This window comes from Pteropus alecto, unplaced genomic scaffold, assembly GCF_000325575.1.
Source record: "Pteropus alecto unplaced genomic scaffold, ASM32557v1 scaffold24, whole genome shotgun sequence".
Taxonomy (NCBI): Eukaryota; Metazoa; Chordata; class Mammalia; order Chiroptera; family Pteropodidae; genus Pteropus; species Pteropus alecto.
The window spans coordinates 12,906,601-12,928,292 of record NW_006439192.1 but is presented as its reverse complement, the minus strand read 5'-3'; the positions used below and the strand labels follow the sequence as shown (position 1 = coordinate 12,928,292).

The window sequence follows — 21,692 nt, the reverse complement described above, 5'->3', positions numbered from 1 at the left end:
GCATACAGGGGATGCCATGCAACTATTTGTTAAGTATTATTGAAAAAAAGAGTTAGACATGGTCCCTAGAAAGCTGGACATTTCAAAACAGGTCTGTCCTTAGTGTCACCTCATGAACAGTGAGTGAGGGAGAAACAAATGCAACTTATGATTTCTGCTCTCAAGCGTAGGCCAAGGAAATATATATTGAAATTTCATTCATATTGAAATAGTAAAAATAAAAAATGTATGGTACTTTGCAAATAGGAGATGTAGACAAATGATTTTGAAATTCAGGCAGTGGGATGGAGGGAGAATATAAATCAGTTCTCCCTTAACATTTGCAATATCAAATCCTAAAAACAGCTTTGTATTTCATCCAGGATAACTGCAGTGGAGTGTTTATTGGTGACTTGTGCATACTGCAGAAAACCATAAAGAACAGTTGCAAATTGATGGATTTTGTGACTGCTGTGCAAGCACATTGGCGCCAAGTGGTGTTCTCCAAGGTTCATTTGAACTTAACAGTGTGCACATGGAACACAGCATCTATTAGGATGCAGGTTATGTGTGTCATTTAATGACTTCAGTGTGTCAACAGTTCTGGAGCCTCAGTCTGTCATCCAAATAGACCAAATGTTATTGCCAACAAAACTTTCTCGGAAGCAAGTTTTCTGGCTTTTTCTGGCACATGCAGGACTTGAGCATGAGTACAGTCCTTAATTAATGGAAAGAGATCACAATCAAAAGTCTCCTTATCAAGACTGACAAACTCCCAAAATATCTTCAGATATCCAGCTCACAAGAAAAGGAACTATGCATAAAATTACACAACCGTCTTACAAGTAGAAAAGGAAGTGCCTTTTATCTGATTGCTCCTGGGGAGAGGCCTTTTACTCAACCCTCCCCCCGCCCGCCTCCTGCTGTGAAGTGATTAGTTCAGAAGTCTCGGTAGAGGGCATTTTGAAGAATGAGTGAGCAATGTTGTCAAGTTTGTGAGTAGTTCCCCTCTCTGAGATAAGAATTCCTAGGTTACCTAAGATGATCTCTGGAAATGTAAGAGTAGAGTTTCATATATTTTCTCATCCACAAGGGGACTTACAATCGAATGTACAAGCAAAAAAGACCGACATGCTTATTATAAAGCTGAAAAGACTTGAATTTTATTTTTCTTCATCATTTCTCTGTTTACCATGTTGTGCAATCAGCTTTTTTAGAGGATTTTTTTTCCATCATCTGTGTCTGCAGGAACATTGAAAGCAAGACTTAAAAATCAATATTTTAAAACTCAGAACTTCTGACAGGCTGCAGCTTTGCCTGTTATTTTTTCCTCCCTCCCTTCCCCAGCATCACTTTTAGTCTCTCTCTCTCTCTCTTTCTCTCTCCCTCTCCCTCCTCTGTTTCCATCTCTTACTCTCTGTTCTTATTTATTTTTACAAGCTTGTCATTTGCAATATCCAGTGTGATATGTAATGTTAGCTTAACTGAGATGTCTGAATTGTTAAACTTTGGTCAAATAAATGGAACAACAACAACAAATAAACTCATCCTTCAGCTGAGATATAAATAGTGTCCATTGTCATTAATGTAACACTAAGATTTAGTCCAAATGAGGAACCACTACTATGAAAGTCTTCTAACTGTGCTAATTAAGTACTGAACGACTTTCTTTTTTATGGAGGGTGAGTTTAGAAAGACCAAAATTCAAATCCCAATCCTTTCATTTACCAGCCATGTCACCTTGAAAAATTTGCTTTGCCCTCTAAAGCTATATTAAGTTATACCTTCTAGAAAAGCAAGAAAACTTCAACTATCAAAACTGAAAAATTGGTTAGGTATCCTTGCTTTAGGCTCATGTAGCACCCTGTACTTTTCTATCCTTATTAGTTATCACTTATCACATAGCATTGAGATTTTTGACCTGTCTTGTGCTATTAGGCTGTAAACATCATTAGGGAAGAGATTACCTCTCTTGCCTACAGCAAGTTCCTATGTCTATAAGAATGCTAAATAAACATTTGTACAATAAAAGAATGAAAGGAAGTGGCGGCAATGATACTTCAGTTCAGCAAAGACTTTTAAGGAACATGGTCATTCTGTGAATCGATTGATTGCATTATACAAGTATACAATTCTGAAGAATGTTAAACTACTTTTATAATGTATTTAAAACATTCAAATGTTTGTGGTATCTCTTTGAGAAAATTTTATAGAAGTCAATTTCTTACATAGAGTTCAAATCAGCAGAAAAGAATGTTCTTTTTCTTTGTCAAAATGTGGGAAGAAATCAACTAAGACATTTTATTCTCAAGATAGTGTTGAATGTGTCTGAAACATTTGAGAGAAAAAAAGTTTCAAACAGTGGTCATGTCTCTTTGTCCTGTGTACTATAATTGGTTCATGTAATCGTCTTTCCACATGTCCTTTATTTTACGTCTAACCTAAGAACCTTGATCATTTTTTTCCATTTCTTACAGCTGGTGCTGTATTTGAGATCATCAACTTGCCTGTTTAATCTGCAACTCTGTTTACTTGACTGTATTTTGAACATTGAATCACAAAGATGACTAATTATATATTACAGGAATATGTACATATTTTCTTGGTTAATATAATAAAATGTTTATAAAGATAAGATGTTTATAAAGAGCCAGCTCCAAATTAACGTGAATTAGGAGAAATGAGAAGGACTTACAGTGGGTTTAGATTTCGTGAGTAATGTATCTTCTAGCTAACAGAGGAAGAAAGGAATATATATTATAAATATACCTTAGACAATTTTTAAAAGGGAAAATGTAATTAACATTTATTATTATATTTTAAAACTACCAATTGAACTCATATCATATATTTAAATAGATGACTAAAAATAGAATGGGGTAAATATAAAGTGATATAATGAAAAGAATACTAAGTGAGTCATCTCATCATCTTAACTTATAGGTTTTAAAGATCTAGAAAAAAGCATTGCCAGTTCCTAAGGGTCATATAATATATTTTGGAATTCATAAAGTTAATCTACAATGATGTCAACCATTTTTCTTTTCTAACTAGTTTTCAGATACTTGGTTGTTCAAAAAGATATTTTAGCTTAAATGAAATCAAGAGGTTAAAAAACAATTCCAGAAACAATAATCAGCCAGAGCAACTTGACCGTCCTCAAACAGGAAGAAGGAAAAGGGGAATTTACGTTTCATGGAGACAGTTTCTGTTTGAGAGGATAAAAAGTTCTGGAGATGAATGGTGGTGACGGTTGCAGCACAATATGAATGAATGTACTTAGTGCCACAGGACTGTACACATACACAGGACTAAAATGGCACATTTTATATTGTGTGTATTTTACCACAATAAAAAAAAAATGAACCTGCTCACTGATAGGTGATTGCCATAAGGAAGCTGTGCATACATGTTTCTTCATGAGTTTATTTAGCTTGGATTTGAAATAGTTCTTTTTACGGTCAAAAAATCGGTATAAGTTACTATTGTCTTCTTTTGGTAAAACAATTTTTGTGTGGAAGAGTCTATTTTAGACAAAAAGTTGATGCGCTGCAGTTTCCAGAAGGAAAAGAAGTCATATTCCTTTTCCATTTATCTTGCTCAATGAATATACTTTTTGTTTCCCTTTCATTTTCCTTTTACTCCTTCCCTTTATGTGCATGGTGAAAAAGAAAGCCATGGGCTGAAGCTGACTTTTGAAGACACTCATAATGAGGAATAGAGCAATCAGGGAAGCAGCGCCATGCTCAGAGCTTTAGACGAGGCCTGGGTTCTAAGACTTACTTGGTCATTTGCTGGTCCTATCGCTGGGTCTCCCAAAGTCTCAGGGTTTTTTTTGTTTTTTGTTTTTGACTATTATTATTTATGCCTACAGCACCTAGTCTTCCTAGGTGGTCTCCCATCCAAGTACTAACCAGACCCGACCCTACTTAGCTTCCAAGATCAGACATCGGGCTTGTTCAAGGTGGCATGGCTGTAGACCATGGACCATGGCTCCACTAGGGCACGAACCCAGGACCTTCTGCATGTAAGACAAACATGCTAACTGCTATACTATGGAACCACGTCCCCAAAGTCTCAGTTTTTCCAGCATAAAATGGGGGAAAAATAGCACATTCTCTATTTGTTATACAAATGGGTTAATGCATATAAATATATTTTGTGGACTGTAAGCTGCTCTAGAATTTAAAGGCATTATTTCTACTGCTTTTACTATTAATGGTTTGTTTCCCTGATGATTTCTGTGGTATAAAATGAATGAAAAATATGTGAATGATGAGCCTTTCTATTTGGACGATATGCCAGGTTATGTCAGCCTGGGTGAATGGAAGCAGAGATGCTGTATGTCTTGGCTCTTTGATTTCTCTGTGGCTTCCTAATCTCAATTTCTGCCCTGAGCAAGCAGCCCTCTCACTAGCCCCTGAATACAGATTAGAATATAATCAGAAGACGTAGTTTTTTTTTTCAATTATTTGAATTATATTTACCTATGGGTTAAATTCATTTGAAGAGAAAAAAAACAACTGCAAATGATTATAGAATTAAGAAAGCATTTTTTTGAGAAATCATGAGAAAGTGGAATGTTGTATAAGAACTCTTTCTTCTAAATAGTTGCTTTTGTAATGATTTTGTAAAGGGTGGTGTGTACCATGTTACTGACCCACTTTTAAAAATGTACATGAAATATGCTGTAATACAAGAACATGTACTGTGGATAATTACGGTGTGATTTTATTTTTAAAGGTAAAGAATACAGTTGTGTATGTGTGTGTGTGTGTGTGTGCACTTGCTTAGAGATGGAGACAGGGACAGGGTTTCTTCTTCCTTTAGAATCTAGTAAAGGTTTATTTCCCCTTGAAAGAGATACTGTTTGTTTTCTTACTATACCTTTTGTGAAGTATTGAGACACTCGGGTTGTGCCCTGTCACTCTGGCGGCTGAAGTACAAATGCTAATTTCTTGCCAGACTGCAGCATTGGGATTTGCATTCCAAATCAGACTGCAGACTCCTATTATAAATTGCTTAGCCCGTTGTTACTTACCTAGAATTTCTTCCTTCTCATTCCCCAGTAATGACCCTTGAAACAATTCTCTTCCAAGAGATTCCCATTTAAAATCAGCAGTTTTGGTGGGCTAAAGGAACAATAAATTACAAAGACATCAATAGACTTTTTTATTCAATTTCAGTGTTTTTTACCTTTTCTTTAAGAGTCTCATGGCATTGAAGAAAAATAATTACTTAAAACATATCTTTCGGACTTAAAGGTGTATATTCATTATTTCGGAAATCACATACTTCTATATCTTTTTAAATCTGAAAGGTCTGGGCTTATAAATCCTCCCTTAATAATAACCTTGTACAGATAAACTCTGAAGTGGTATAATTGCATTCAATTTTGGCACTTTTAAATCAAATTAACTAGATACTTAGGAGAAAAAAGGAAAACGCATTTTTGCAAGGTATCTGACTGGGTGAGAAGCCACTGCTGCAGCATAAAGAAGCGACAGGAATCTGGGCTTTCCCACTCTGGTGGTGAAGGGGGGAATTCTGGGGTGGTGGTCTGCTTCATCTTAGGAGGACACCCCTCCATCTGTTCACAGCCCAGCCTGTTTCCAATTTAAAATCCAGATTTCCATACAAACCTCAATTTCTTTTCCCCATTTTAAATGCAGAGCAAGGCTTGCGAATCATTGGAGTCTTTGCTACTAGGACTCAGACCAGATTTCCCCCCAAAATTCTCAGGCTGTTGGCTTGAATACCTGCTTACAGTGGTACACAATGGGCAGCTTTGAGAAGAAAAATTGATAATCTTCACGGAAGAGTAATTTGAATGAAATTACACTTGACAGCCTGTCTCCAAGCAAACAAGAGGCGCGAGGGAGCCTTAGCTAAGCTCTGAGGACTTGCCCAAGCCACTGCTGTTGGAGACTCTCAGGGAAAAAAAAAAAATCACCAGTTTTTCCAGCTTCTAATTGAGCTTTTGATTAATTCCGTGTACCAGATTCTACTGAAGAAAGGTAGCCATGGAAGAGAATATGGAAGAGGGACAGACACAAAAAGGTACTGTGCTAAAAAGGGTTTATTTGTAGCTGAGTAATTATTTTGCAGTTTCCTTGTTTGCTTTAGACACTTGCCAGTAAGGCTAATGAATGTTTCTCTCTTGGAAGGCATTTTTTGTTTCTCCTTTCGCCCGTTCCTCACTTGCAGTAATGTCTGGCATGAATGTTGTCATTATTTGCAAATCCTTCAGATACAAGTCGGGTGTTAGTGATGCGAGCATCGTGGTATTGCTGCGAACTATTTCTTAGACCAGCCTTCGTTAACCTTAATTTATTTCATGTTTTTACACTTGTCGAGCTGGGTCAAAGGATTCCTGGTGTGAGCCACAAAGGCAATATTTGGAGCTAGCCATAGTTAAAAATCTGATGATGTAACCATTATCGATACGTTTAAATGGACATCTGATAGAACAAAGACTGAGAATATATTTATTACATTTTGGTTGGGGCACCTTTTAAAAAACCTTTTTTCGGGAGGAGGGGGGGCATGGATGCAGTTTAGATTTGATACAGATGGAGCAAAGGTTCATCAGTTTTCAGAGTGTGTACTGACGTTAAGGTTTTCCTTTCTGTAGAGTTGACCGTATGTAATCAACTTCTGAATAATACACATCAAGGATATTTTCCGATGAATTTTAAGTCTGTGTAGGTATATCTGGCTGTATAAGTTAAAGTGAAATTGTCATTTTTGTAGGTGAAAAATGGCCAAATATTAGCAATTTCAAATGATTCAAACACTACAATGTCTATGTGTGTGTCAAGTGGTGGCTTTGAAGGGAACTGTAGCTTTCACCCCAGAATCGGCATCGTTGTCTCTCATGTCTGCTGTCAGGCTTATGTAATGTTACAGAAAATGCTCTTGTGTTCTTAGGATGAAACAGTAACATAGGTAATATTTAAGAGTAGCATTGAGAAGATTCAGCTACCAAATTTGATTTTGAATGTATATAAATGCATTATTTTAGAAAACTATATTTTACATGATAAAATAGGTAGTTTGGAAACATGGTTTAGTTTTTTTCATTATTTTGAGCCATTTGTCTTTGCTTGGTCTCCTAATACACACACTCACACACACACACACACACACACACGTATAATCAAAGAGCATTAAATATGTAAAGGTTTTATATGAGCAATAGAAGGAGATAATAAATAAGCCAATGTCTAAATTGTGGTCGTTAGCCCACTTGTTAATGATAACCTGTAATAGAAACTCATAATCTACAGAAATATCGTGTAATCTATTTTTAAAGTAAAAGACAGACTCAACTACCTTTATTATGTGAACAAAAACCTTAAGTGTTCATCTATGATTTGAAATGACAAATTTTCATGGTAATTTCCATCATTAAAAGGTACCTCAGCTGAATGTTTTGCTTTGGGAATAAAATACTTTATTTTAATATGGTTTTTTTTTTGTAGCATATAATGAGACTGCTTCTTCGCTAGTCAACCTGTTTAAGAAAAGAAAACTGATCATTTTAAATAGAGAAATGATATTTATTACACTAAATAAAACCTTTGAGATAAATCATGGATTGTGGTAACAGGTCGAATATGTCTGCCCAAGCCTTAGTAGATGCAGGAATGAAGGAAAATGATGTAATTAGTTGTGATGTTTTTTTCTCAGATAACATTGAAAATCATGAGGGTAGGGGCAGCAGTTGTGTGATGGGGAAGATTCTGTTCCAGTGGGTTCTTTTTAACATCGAGATGTAAATACTTAAATCAGGAATAGGAGTAGAAAATAATGTTTTGAAAATTAAAAGTTGTTTAATGGTTCATAAGTACAGAAAGATATATAGCTAAAGTTTCTATGATTAAGCTCTTTTTTTGTAATTGAAAAGAAGACATTATAATTTTCTTCATTCTTGGCCTTCTATTCCTCTCAACTATGTCTGTGACATTTTTTTCTATATAAGTTTGTTGTTAGAAAGTTGTATTTGAATACAAATGCTCTTTCTACATGTTCAGGGGTTGAAGAACAATGTGCAATTTATGGGATTGAAGTTGAAGGAGCTACTTGACAAGCAGGTAAAATCATTAGAGGTTTTTCAAGAGTTTAAGTGGACAGATTTAATGATCCATCTTCTTTAAAGGAAAGCAGCACTTTGCATTAGCTCTTACCCTGTTTTTCTTATGTTGCATAGGATTTTCTTAAATGATAATTCAGATATCACAGAATTTTCTTCCATTTTAAAGATGTTTTCCTGGTCCTTTATGCAATTTAAACCTATTCTTCCCTGTTACGAATTAGAGGGACTTAAATTCATGTTGATATTTACCCATGTCACTATTTAATTTCAACTAGAACGTAAAATGGAAGCTGGTGGTTTTATAAACATATTTGAAAAAAATAATATGTTTAAGGACTTCAAAAGATTGTTCATAAGAAATATGTCTTAATGAGATTTCCCTTCCCTAAAAGCCAGTTGAAAGCAGTCCTAACGCTTACCTTAATTCAACTATATGTGTTCATCCTGGTAGAGAGAATAATTTAAAAGTGTGAGTGACTTCCTCACCAATCTGCTCAATGAGTCCACGCCTCGGTCTGACACTGAAATGGGGTTATTAACCTGTTTCTCCATTCATTTTTGCCACACTCTCCACAGGTGAGGATCTCGTTGTGCTGAGTGGCAGTCTGGTGCTTTAAGAAACATGCATTTCTGGTAATACATGGTCTTTAAATGAAAGCCAATTACTTTATTTTGTTTTCGACCAAAGCAACAGTGTTCTGGTATTAGAGGGGGAGAAAAAAGAAAAGAGGCTGTCTAGAGCTGGGCCCTTACATCCAACTAGCATAAACCTAGCATCACTGTCTTCAACAATTGAGATGTATATTCACCAAATCATGACAAGGGCTTCAGTTACTATAGAGGAGTTCAGTCAGCTAAGTGCATGAAGAGATTTTTACAAAGATGCATGACCATTACTTTGTAGAAACTTCAGTGAATGCATTACTGAATTAGGAGGCAGTCACAGAGGAAGGTTGATGAATCAATGATTAGAAGATGTGGTAAAATCATATAAAAGGAAAATAACAATGCACAGGAAATGTTAGCAAGTCGGAATCTTCATAAATTGCCTAAACTGTTCCAAATAGTCAGAAACCTTATTGACTTAATTTCTGAACATGAACATCATATGAAATAAGCCTCAAAATTACATGTTATGTACAGAAATGTTTGATCAGCTCCAAAGATAACAGCCATGGTGTTATTCATCATGTTTTTCTGGTATAATTAGCAGCATACTAATCTATGCTGTCAACCTCTTAAACTGAACAGAGTCAACCACTGACTTCCTCTCCCACACCGAAGCCTGGTCTCTCATTCCCCAAGAGAAGCAATCTTTGGTGACTCTCCAGGGACTGGGTCACTACAAGAAGTGGAAGATCAAACTTGGTGTGAACAGAGCCCAGCTTCGTTATTTCAACATCCATCATATGGCCATTCATCCTTAGCCCAACACCACTAACATATGCGTCATGTCAGCATATCCTTAACTTATTAAAACCAGCAAGAATATCTAGAGGAAAAGACATTCAATCTTAATGTTTATCTATCTCATAACTGATAATACGGTATACTTATATTTGAATGTCTGCTTATAATTATGTACTTTACATTTTACATTATACATTTATATAATGTCCTTTCCTCTTATACACACATATCACTATAAAGGAGTCTATTTACAAAAGCATATATTTCATATTTATGGGCTGACAAAGTCTTTTTGAATTTTTTTTTTTTTTTTTGACTAGGGTTATTCTTGCCTTGAAAGATGACTTTGGAGCCTAGCTCTTACTTGGGCAGACATCATCCCTATAATAAATTAAAAAGGAGGTAGCATTGGCTCTATGACACTAGATGATATTGGTCAACCTAAATTGCCTAGTGATTTCGGTGCCAGACAGTGCCCTAAGGACTTTACATAAATTAACTCATTGACTTTTCACAATGACCTTAAGTGGTACTAATACTGAGGAAACTAAAAATCAAATAGGTTAATTTACTTGACCAAAGTCGCGTAGTAGCAAGCAGTAGGGCCAGGATTCCATACTGTCAGACTGAGGTCAGAATCTGACTTTTAACCACACCCTGCACTGCACTACATGTCAATAATGGGTTGCCTGCCACACCCCCTTCTAAGTGGCTATGCTTCAGCCACACACTTCTACTACACTAATCAGCCATGCTCTGTAATTTATGGCTGTACTCTTTATCATCAACTCTGGCTTTTTTGGCTGGATGTGGACAACTTTATCAAGGATAGGCAATCCCTAGGTGGCTCAATGGGACTTCTCTCTTGAGAATTAGAAAAGATTATTCTTAATGTGCCTTCAGGGGCTCCTTATTCCTCCATATATTTTTACAGTGACTGTGCTCTCCATCCCCCAGCTAATCTGAATGAATCTCTGTTCTTTGCAATCAAAAGACCTCTAAATGTCCAGATTCTTTTAGGAATTTTATGTAAAGAGGCTTAATGTTAAGAACTTTGCCCCAAGTTTAACGGGCTAAGTGGCAGCTGAACCAAACGTATATTCATTGTGTCCTTAAATCTTGCCTTGACACCACTCTTTAACACATTCTAGGCGATTCCAAATTTGAATAATTGGTTCACATTAAAGCCATGACCTACAAGTAAGTAAGTATTGATAATGAAATATTTTGAGAACCATTGCAAAGAAATTAAAGAACCAGAATGAGTTAAAGTGTCTGCTTCATTAACAGAATTAGAATCTTTAATAGTATGCCATTGAAATTCATAGACCAGTGGCTAGCAAAATGACAACATTAAAAACCTTTGAACGATCATTGAAATGGAAGAATTAATTAGCCTCCCTGTGTTTCTTGGAGGTTAGCTTCTTGCAGATTCATGAAAAAGGGAACTTGTCTTGTTTGTCCAGCTCCAAGTAGACACATTTTATCTCAACAGTTATTGTTAGTTACCATCTCAGCATTTGCATAACAAAACTAGAAGAAACAGAGTTTAGATTTTATAAAGCGTTTAGGAGAAATCAGTCTCATAATTTGACAGCTGTGTTTTTACTAGTATTTAATGCTGGAGTCTAAGTAATTAACTTTATGTTGTTATCCAATGTAGTTCTAAAACACCTGTCAGTGAGAAAAATTAGATGTATTTTTCATAAAATTTAATAGAAATTCACAGAACTTCTACATTGCTCAGGTTATATATAATGTTTTAGAATTTTGTCTTTTTATATTTTCATTGGACCAGTTGCTAATTATGTTTTTTATAACGTTGGTGTTATTTGTCTCAGAGATCCAAAATGCTCAATAACACAAGTTCAACCATCTTATTAGGATAAAGGATATATGTAGATTTTTTCTACAGTATCATTAAAATGAATGTATTTACTTTTTAGATTAAAAGTGCCTGATATAGTTGCTTCATTAATTCCTTGTACTGAAACTTAAACATTTAAGGAGACTAAGAAGTTCATTGTAGTAGATTGAGATATCGATACAGAATGTACTTAGAGTGTTGACTTCAAAAATGGTTTTTAGAAGTTAATTATTCTTTAATTAATCCAAAAGGCAAGGTGCATATAGGATTCATAGAATGCAGGAAACGACTTCTAGTTTGTATATGTTGGCCTCCATTATCCTCTACATGTACAAACACCCTCCCTCCACACGATATTTTTGACAATTTTCTTTTTCATACATTGAAGGCAGACTGCCTGGCTTAGTTTCAAAATCCTTTTGGATAGCATCCATACTAACAGGTGGCACAGCTGTGGATTAGCTGACATTATAAAAATAATACATGTTTTCCCAAGTGTTCTCTATTCAAGTTGTGACCATTGTCTTGCATATTCTTAATCTGAAAGAAACTTCCTTCTTTGTCTGTGAAAATAAAAGGAAAGAAAAACAGAAGATAACTGATTTGTTTCTCTGAAATTGTGAGTGAGAAATTTAACTTTGGTCACAGATGAAAGTCAGTAGCTTATTGGAGTCTGTTTATAGAGTTCACTGGAGAATTAAGTTACAACGTGAGAAAATCTGAGATCAGAGGAAAAAGGAAGGATAGCTGTTGGCTATTAAATGATGTGTGTTCCTAAAGTACTAAGATATAGCAACACAAAGGAACATTACTGCTGTGTATAATCAGAATGATTTTCAAAGGAAAGAAAGACATTTGGCACATTGTTTAAATGGCTTAATGATTTTGGGCTTACATTTCTGTAAGTGAGAAATGGTAATCTTTTAGTATATCTACCTCTACAAGAGAACAATTTGGTGGAATCTGTCCCTGAGAATGATGATAGAAACATACAACATACTGTTCACATTTCCTCCTTTTATGGAGCATGCATGCTTTTTCCTTATTCTCAAGTAAAAGTGAAGCAATTAAAATTTTTTGCTAATTATCATTTTCCACTAATTAATTATAAATGTCTATAATTAATTATAGAAATTTCAATGTTTTGGTGAATACTTTCTCTCTTGTTTTAATGCAATTTACTTCCCCCATTAGAAGGGTTCTTTGAATGATGAATTAGCATTTCTTTCTTAATAAAACAAAATGTAGAAGAAAAAAGTTATAACTGGTTATATTCTTTTATTGTTATTTGATGAGAAAAAGTTCTAGTAAATAATTCAAATGAAAAATAGTAGTTGGTTAAATCTCTTTCCCCTAAAACTTAGCCGTTTCTTTTAAGTTTTTGAGATACCTTTCCATACCACTTTTCTTGTATTAGTGAATGTCTGTTTTTCATTTTTAATGGTCTATACCGTATCAATTTTGCACTTCGATTTAGTGATTGCATATCTGAAATATAGCTAACTGCCTTTACAAACATGATTTGTTTTTATGGAAAAATAGTAAATATAGCTAATATTTAATAATCTGGGCACTGTCTTAAGCATTTCATATTGAGTAGTGTGAATATATGTTAATATTAATGAGTAAATATTGATTATAGTTTTCTTATCAATTTCAAATGTTCTTTAACTTTATGGACACACTATTTAGTTCAATCGCTATTTAGTTTAAATTCAGCTCTACAGGGAACTAGAAGAAAATCTCACACACGTTATCTGGAGAACAAAGAGGATTTTAACTTAATGAAACGAGATAGTCTTCATTTCAGTTCTGAGAAAAAAAATGTGTCTAGTTAGAAATCATTTTTTCCCATAATAATAACATTCAAATTCAAATTTTGTAGTTCTATACCTCAAAATTTATTTTTCAGCAGTGGTAAAGAATTATATTGATTTTTGACAAAATACCTTTAAATATTTTGCAATTAGAAATAATTTTAAAAATATAGGTTTGAACATAATGTGAGTAATGGAACTCTTAGATATGACATGAATATGGGTTGTCCATTAAAACTAGCCTTAAACTTTGAAGAGTTTTGACTCTCTGAAGTAGTGCCCATATATTACCAAACCCAGATTTGTTTAATGGTTTGTTATACTTCAGAGATTTTATGATAGTTTTAAATCAAATGTTTTAAAATCTCATTCTTTTACAGTAAAAGATCACCTTGAATGCTTTTCATAGAATAATTGAACTTAAAATACTTAAATCTCTTTGCTCAACCGCCCACAAAGAAAGTTGTAATTAAGTCTTAAGATCTAGAATTCAGAAACCATACACTCGTATGTTCTTCATAAACCTTAAACACATAGGAAAGCCAGCAGTTTTTGTAGTCTGCTGTCATAGTGAGTGGCCAGTTAACTTGTGGGTTCCCAGATCAGATAATTCGCTGCGCACTGGCTCTTTTCCTACACTTTAACTCACTCTCTGTATAACTTAATCTGCATTATTCAATTTTAATTTTTCTCAAAATCCATTTTTAAAATTTAGTTTTCTGTATCATTATCTTTGAGTTTGGTGGATTTAATGTATTAGCTGAAATAGAGAGTAGGTGAAAGGGCTTATAATATCTGCAACATAGTAGGAGTTTAGAAAATTCTGATTCCTTCCCATGTCTCCTTTCCACTCATCATAACACATTGTGACATTTTAAAAAATAAGCAAATTTCTTTGAGGCAGAGAGTCAGAATGAAAAATTAAAGAATGCTAAGGGGTTAATCACTTTTTTGAATTGTTGTAAAATATTTTTTAAATGTTTATTTAGCACTTAATAAATAGCACTTCTTATTGTTTAGTTTTTAATGTTTATGTTATGTCCCATCTCCCTTTTCAAAGTATAAGTGTCTTACGGCTATGGATTTTATCTTTAGTTCTTGAACCCAACCTGCAAAGTGCTGTGAGTACAGTCTTATTCATGTCTGATGATGATGATAATGATGATGGAGGGAAAGAAAGAGAAGGATGAAGAGGAAGAGGAAAAAGATGAGGTCCACCATATAGGCTAAAGGACTGATGGAAAACCTTTTTTTAAATAAAGGTGGATCTCATAGAGCAGCTAAGCCTAGCTTGGAAAAATGATGCCCTTATTCCATTTTATGCCATTAGATTTGAATTTAAAATATTTCTTTTTATTTTTAGACCTGAAATACATTCAGTTGTTTGATAGCAGCGTTCATGAAAATGTTACTGTTGGGGTGCTCTGAATTCTGGCATTGTCCCAGCGGCATGGATGGGGGGTAACAATGCAGAAGTGCAATTTGAATTTTTCCTTGGTTGTTCCCCACCAAAGCAGTAAAGAATTACAGGTCAGCGAGATTTAGAAGAAGTAAAATTTATTGAAAGTACAGTTTAGAAGGAGATAGGCCACACTAAAGAAGGCTGTAGCCCTGTGGAATTTAGGAGGTGAAAAGATAAAAGATAGAGTACACTCTAAGAGAGGAGTAGATTCTCAGCAAAGAGGACTGTAACTATACAGGTTACCATGCAAGGAAGGTCTGTATTATGTTAGGGCCTCATAGGTGGTTACAAAGGCATTCCTAAGTGATTGACAAGTGAGGTCATTTTGATTGACACTGGACTGCTATATAACACTTGGCCTAGTGCGCATGTGCTTACTCATAATTCTACTACCAATGGAATATTCTTTGGGCGGTCTCTGGGCTGTCTCTGGGCTAGGCTTCCATTCCTTTGTTCCTTTGTCACTTATGTCTAACTACCTACCTAACAAAAATGAATCGATATTTGTTGTTATTACTAAAGTGCCCACATATTTTTCATATTACAATTTTAACAATTGAGTGAAATACATTGAACTGTCAGGTTTAGTAGATGGTTACTGAAACTTGTGAAGTTATGTCTTGTAACATTTTATAAGATGCTGATAAAATGTAGCATAGTGGTTTATAAATTTGCTGACGCTGGGCTCACTGTGTTCATTAGTAAGTGTTCAAAGAAAACAAAATTGCAGGAGAAATAATAGTTTAAAATTATTGAGGATAATTTAATGAGACAAGGCCATTCAGAGGCTACATCTAGTTGTGTTACCTGCTTTGTGTTACCTGCGTCTAGTCATGGCTGTGTTTTGTGAGTCCCGAAAGATTTGCGTGGAGGTCCCACGTTTTGATAAGAAAGAGCAGGCAAAGAGTAACAAATAGAAGCAATTTTACTAAGTAAAGCAAAGTAAAGCACACTTGAGAGAAAGTCCAAGTGGGCAGATTGATAGATAATCGAGTGTGCTGAAAAATTGAGGATCTGATTTATATGGGCCATAGGGTTTCTTTGTTCTTCTTCTGTCATTCCTACCTGGAATGACACGAATTCCTAGCTCCTCCCTCTGAACCTCTCACTCCTGACCCGGGTATGCAGAGTGTGTGTTAAAACCCCTGCACCATGGGGACTTTGAGGGTAGGTGCATGCTCAGTTAACTAATTTTGCCCATACCACTTGAGCACTCAAGAATAAGGTCATATAATGCTCATCTGCAGTTAACGAACCACAGGAGAGTGGGGGTCAGGGGCGTGAGGAAAGCGCCAGGCACCCCCAGGCACCCAGGTACCTTGCCTGTCTATTTAGTTTGGATATATGTTTAATTACAACATCCTGTACATTCTTTTGCTGAGCGGGGCTTGAGGCCTCATTAATCCTTTATGGTCCATCTTCCTCCGGCTCATATCTACCTATCTACCTATCTTGTCTTTCAATTTTTAAGATCATAAATTCAAAGAATAGCATGCAATGAGTAACAAATTTCTTTTTACCTTCCTTTATGCTTTCAGTTTTCATAGTTTTATCAGTATATAGTCTTTAACAGTTGCCCGATATTGTGGTTGTAAACAAGGTACAGTCTGAAAACAGGACATTTAAGCTCTAGTCAGTGGTATTTGTGGAATATTTGGTCTACACATCACCTTGCAGTTTGTTGTACTAATTTTTTGCTATACTAAACATTAATTTATGCTTTGAGATAAACATGTGATACCATTATTTGGTAAGATTGAGAGTGAGTTTTTCCGAAACATCTAAAATAATATCATGTTTTTTATGCCAGTTATATGGCCCAGTCAAAAAGTATAATCTTGAGAAAAGCTTTTATTTATTTATTTATTTGTTATTTTTATACAGTGATTTATTGTAACACTAGATAAAAATTTAATCCTCATAGAGATGGCAAACACTTGTTACTGACATTGATCTCTACACCACAAGACTGAAAGGAACTATTAATATATGACATGTATGGTTCTTTCATCGTGATATTTGGTACCAACATCAGCATATTCTGTGTGGCTACCATTTGTATATGAATATTAAAAATAGTTTTACTTGTTTCTGGTATATTCGGAAGGAAAGTTTATGTCACATTCACAGTTACATCATCATTACAATCTCTGGCCTCAACTCTAGTACTTTATTTTCTTTCAAATAATGCAATGATGCAAAAGCAATAATGCAATGATGCAAAAGCAGCACCGTTATAACCTAAAGGTGCTGCAGTCTCTTCAAGCAAGTGGACTCCCCATATCTCTGTCCCACCAAGCAATACATAATTTTAAAAATATTAAAAATATAGAGTGTATATTTTTTCATCTGATATGCTCTTTTAAAAAATATCAGATCTACTGAGCACTATATTCCATCTGTATCAGATTCCGGGCACATCTCTTCTTATTTATTGACATATGTACATTTCTCTTCAGCCTTTAGGTATTAAAAGATTTTTTTTAATGTCTATTGGGTGATTTGTGACTTATTTTACTATATTATAGATGTATTAGGTTAAACTCTATCAAAGCACTAATATTAGACAATTTTGATCAACAAAAAATGGCACTTTAATGTATACTATAAGTGTGCTACATTTTTGAAAATTTTTAATGTGTTCATTATTCTTATGTAGAAAATAGATAATATATGGCATGATTAAGATTTTCATATTACATTTACATGAAGTATAGTAAGTTTAAACATTCTTCAAGATCTTTGTGAGCTCATTAATTTGCTGTGTTATTTTCCCTTTTAGCAAAAATTAGCAACATGTTTAGAGACTTTGTTGTTTGATACCTTCATATATAATGACAAAGCTAACATTGTTTTCATTTTTGAAGTTGCATGTCTTTGGTACTTTGTGTACTTGTTAAACATTACACTGAATTAGTGTCTGTGACTTACTCTGCCTGTCTAAGGGTAAACAGCATGTCTTTTCATCTAGAGAGTGGAATATCTGCTCTATTTTCCCCTGGATAAAATAATACTCTAAAAATCGTTTTCCATACATGTGCCATGACTCAGTGGAATCTCATCTCCCACAAGCTGACAATGCCACTCTGTCACGAGTGGTTCTTTTTTATATCATCTAAGATAAGTTTACAAATCTGCTTGTGATCCTTGAGGGACAAATGATTACATACCATTTTAATATTGAATGGAACCCAGACATTAACTTGAATTGTTATTATCTCTGGTTACTTTGAAGGTTTATTGTGCAAGAAAGAGAAGCATTCATTGAAAGGGTCTTATGATCTATGTTTTAGAAATATGATGGAGCAATAATTTAGGCTTTAGAATGGACAGTCATGCAGGACAACGCTGGAGGACAATGAAGTGCCCTTTATTTTACGTGGATGCGAAGTTTTACTGGTGAATTTTTAAATGTGGGTGTGTGAAAAAAGTAGGAATGGATGAGAAAGAATTGCATGTACCTGATTTTGCTACAGGATGGACTAAATTGTTTCAGACCAGTTTTGGCCCAGAGGGTGAAGAGTCCCATTATAATTTAGATGATTTCCATTCGGTGCAATTGATATGACATATTATGAAAAAAAAGACTTAACATACATGTGGCTACAATACATTGATTATACAAAGCAATTTATTTCTCTAACCCAGATTTTGGTACATGTGTAATTTTATTTTTTATACTTTGTATATATTTTCAGCTATTTATGTTTCCATTTTGTAAAATCCAAATGAGATTCCTCTTTAATCTCCGTGACAATGTTTAACCATCTACCACAAATTACACAGCTATTGAAATTATTTAATGATTTCCTGACCACTTAGAAATCCTTTTAAAAATCCTTTCAGGATCATATTATTTGAAACAAAAAATTTTTCAATTTCTTTAAAGTTTTTTATCTAAAATCTATCTGACCTAAGAGACTATAACAAAGTTGAATGATAAAAAGATCTAAACTTGAAAATATATCTGAATTATATCTTTCTCAAAAGGATTTTTCATTATGCTTTTTGAGTAAGAGTTTTTTTGTTTATTTTTGAAAATAAGTTGTATTTTCAGAGTAACTTTAAACAGAAGTCTTTGGACATGTCTGTTGTACTTCAGCCCTCTCCCTCACTACAGTATTTAAATTTGTATTTTGTATTTAAAAATGTTGTATCTCTGTGCCCTTTATGCTTTTACTTTGTTGCATTCACAGCAGTCTTTATTATAAGTTGAGATTCCAAAACTCTTCAGTTGATTCTTGAATTTGTGGAAATTTCTAGCCCTTCATAGGGTGAGAGGAGAACAAGGATTATCAGCTTTGTGTCTGTTATTTCGGAAGAGGTCATTGAATGCTACCGCCCAGAAAAGACAGTGGTTCAGAGTCAGAAATTAAGGAAATGGATATATGTTTTGGCCAAAACAAAAATGATTTATGTTTCAGAAAAGGATTGATGCCTGTCTGAGTCCAGAGGAGAGAGCTGGCTGGAGCTCCCTGGATGCTGAGGAGAGAGATGTGTGGGTTCCGCCTAAGACATCCTGGGGCAGGAACAAGACTGGTAGGGCTACTTAGAGGGCATGGCTGGGAAAGAATAATATTGTTTCCCATTTTGCAAAATGAAAAAGAAAAAAGAAAAAAAAAGAAATATTGCTATGCATCAGGCTATTGAAATCTTCGAACCCTCTGCTCATAAGTCGTCGCCTCAGGCAAGAGTTTCCAATTTCCTTCATTTGCTTTTATGTGCAATACAGCTGAGGATTTGCCAAACAAGAATTGAATACATTTTTAGAGTAGTGTAAAAAATGCATTTTTTATTTCCCTTGGTAAAATTGCTTTCCCGAGGAAATCCATTGTTTTCTAAGGAGAAAATGTAGGCCACAAAGAAAGGAAAACTCCTTACATTTCAACCGTGCGCTACATTTGCTGTGAGAAAGACGACTCAGGTTGAAGAGGTTAAAGGAAATGACACATTTGAGAGGAAGCAAAAACCAAATTTATCTACCTGTGACTGTCAATAAAAGAGTTGGTAAGTTCCTCCCACACACACACCAAAAAAAAAAAAAAAATTTAAAGAGTTTTCATGTTGCTTTTCTATTTTGTTAAGATGATGTTTGGTGAATTTGCAAGGAAGATGGCAGACTCACTACAAGGCTCCTTGTTAAACTCAAGCTGTGCTCCTCAAGTTTTCTTGGTTTCATAACCAAGAGCTTCTGTTTTGCTAATTAGACGTGGTGGCACTGCAAAGGAGGTGTTTATCACCCTGTACAAGTGGATGACAAATGTCATAAATAGTGTTGTATTTGCCTTAAAATAGGTGAATTGAGCACTATTAGGAAATTAGACTTAAAGATATTCTTCATGTCAAGTTTAAACAACTGAGCTTCCTTAAAAATTTTTCAATCGTACGGCAACAGCCTTTGCTAGAGATAAGGTGATGATTTTGTCTTAAATTATTAGAAATGGATGGCTTATATGAAAAGAATGATTATTAACTGTACTTTGCAATAGATGTGCTATTTTGTGCCTTTGGGATAAACACATCTTTATAAATTACACAAGCGTGTAGCAACACCATAGTCTAATAGAATTGTTCTCAACTTTAGTTTATTTGAGTATCACCTATTTTAGGGTGTGTTAAAATGTAGATTGCTGCCCCTCTTCCCCCTACCTCAAGTTTCTGATTCACTAATTCTGGGGTAGGGGGTCCAAGAACTTGCATTTCAAACACTTTCCCAAGAGGTATAGTTGTTAATCCTAGGATCACACATAGAGAATCACTGGTCTGGTAGGTTATTGCCACCAGGTAAAGTAAAACTCATGGTGAATTTCCCAACCGAGATTTATAATTTGCATATCAAAATAAAGATACTATGCATTTGAAATCTCAAATCCTGAGAGTGAAACACAGTCAGAGATGGTAATCATTTAAAGCGAGAACTTTCTGTATAATAACTCAAAACCTTTGCTTTTGAAAATCAAAAGAATTTTTGAAATCTATGATCATGTGCATAAACTCTTGATGACTTCAAAAAGTGTTGTGAATACACAAAGATATGTAGTCGTCCCTCAGTAGCCACAGGGGATTGGTTCCCCTGGGATACCAAAATCTGTGGATGCTCAAGTCCTATATATGAAATGGTATAATATTTGCACATAGCCTGCACACATCCTCCCCTGTACATTAAATCATCTCTAGATTACTTATAAAACCTAATATAATGTAAATGCTGTGTAAATAGTTGTTATACTGCATTGTTTAGGATATGTGACAAAAAAAAGTCTGTACATGTTCAGTACAGACACAACCATAATAGGCCTAACTATATCACATCAGCAACAACTCAATGTTTTTTTTTTCTGATCAGCTGATAGTTGAGTCCACAGACGCAGACCAATGGATGTGGAGGGCTAACTGTACAAGCTTCCTTCTGGATTATTCCATAGATATAGGAAGTGTAATCATGGGACGATGGTGGGGGAGGGAATTGATTGAGATAAACGTATAGTTACTGAAAATGTTAAGCATATAGCAATAAGACAGTTATATATTTAGTTTACATGGGAGTTCAGTTATTTGTGGGGAGGTTTTAAACATTGATTGAATGTTGCACTTGATTGTAATGAACTGTTACTGGTATTAATACCATTGTCAACCTTATTAGCTAATTAACAAACATAATAAATAAAGAAATTGTAAGTCAGAGATCATGAAAGATCCAATGAGGACCAGCTCTATGTAGTTAAAATAGTTGGTTGTCAATATTGTTGAGATCCCAATTATTAGCCTGTTATAAACAATTATTTGTTTTTTTGCATTTCTCCATTTAAATCTATATATACTATTAAGATACAAAATAACTGATAGTTTTTCACACACTGGGGTGGAATATCATGTCAAATTATTTAATTTTTCCAGAGAAGAGAAACTTTAAGACTTTGAAGCAATTATTTTACTATGAAAAATGAAAATGTTGGCTTAACACACCCAAAACACAGTTCAGGGCTTTACAGACATTCTTGAAAATATTGTTTGGGATCAGAACAACTTTCAAAATGAGTTAAGTATATACTCTAGGGA

At 34.6% G+C, this 21,692-nt stretch overlaps 1 protein-coding gene and 1 pseudogene across 1 annotated transcript in view; one reads left to right on the top strand and one right to left on the bottom strand.

Annotated features, from left to right (window-relative positions):
• The window catches only part of GPM6A (glycoprotein M6A), a 246,269-nt gene that overhangs the window by 119,477 nt on the left and 105,100 nt on the right, over nucleotides 1-21,692 (top strand). The gene's annotated exons all lie outside the window — the stretch shown is intronic.
• LOC112483439 lies at nucleotides 3,845-3,960 on the bottom strand (annotated as a pseudogene).